Genomic DNA, 870 nt, shown 5'->3' on the forward strand with positions numbered 1-870 from the left:
CAAATAGGAGTTTGGGTAAAATTAGCAAACAGAAAGATAGATAAGGGAGATAAAACAAAGTGGAAATTCTGCACATTTTCCCCATCCTCAGATAAGGCCATATTGGTATACACAAGTACAACGACTCCTGAACTTTGGCTCCTTTATTTATTAAACAATGTACTAATCCCCATCCCTGGATACCGTGACGTAACTGAATGTCATACTTTCCAAATATAATGGATTGCATTCCCTTCATAAAATAAATACATTCCAGCAGTGAGCCCCACAGCAAATATCAGAGCTCCAACAGCTGGGGAAGCTGGGGAAAGAGGTATAACAATTGGGTTGTGTTGCTGAAGCCCAAAAGCAAAGTTTTTGCTGGCAGCATTCTAGGAAAACCTATTATAATGCAATGCTACCCAAAAAAGTGCCTTTTTTTTTTTTTCCCTAGGTCTATGCTGCATGCAAAAGCTATTAAAATACCCCTGCGTAAACAAACACAGGCTTTTCCATATGACCTTTCTTCAGTGTTTTAAAAAGTATATTGTCTTTTCAGTTTAACACAATATTTGTCAGCTTTTATTTATAGCTTAAAAGAAAAGCCTCCCTCAAACTGTCACCAAAAATGCCCTTCTATAGGCATGCTGTCAGGAGGAAGGCTTTCCTTCTCAGTGTCATCCCGAGCTCAAATACATTTTACTGAAACTAAGATACAAGTGTCTCTAGCAATCATTGCATCTTGAAGCAGCCAGATGTATCACTCTCACCTGAGAGCCATTTTTAGTCTGAATTATACAAAAGTGAGGGTTAAATACAACAGATAACCAAGCAGCAAGTTTGCTCTCATGCACTCTCCTTTTTTATATAAATAAAAAAGCACACACTGAA

This window comes from Apus apus, chromosome 2 (assembly GCF_020740795.1).
Source record: "Apus apus isolate bApuApu2 chromosome 2, bApuApu2.pri.cur, whole genome shotgun sequence".
Classification (NCBI taxonomy): Eukaryota; Metazoa; Chordata; class Aves; order Apodiformes; family Apodidae; genus Apus; species Apus apus.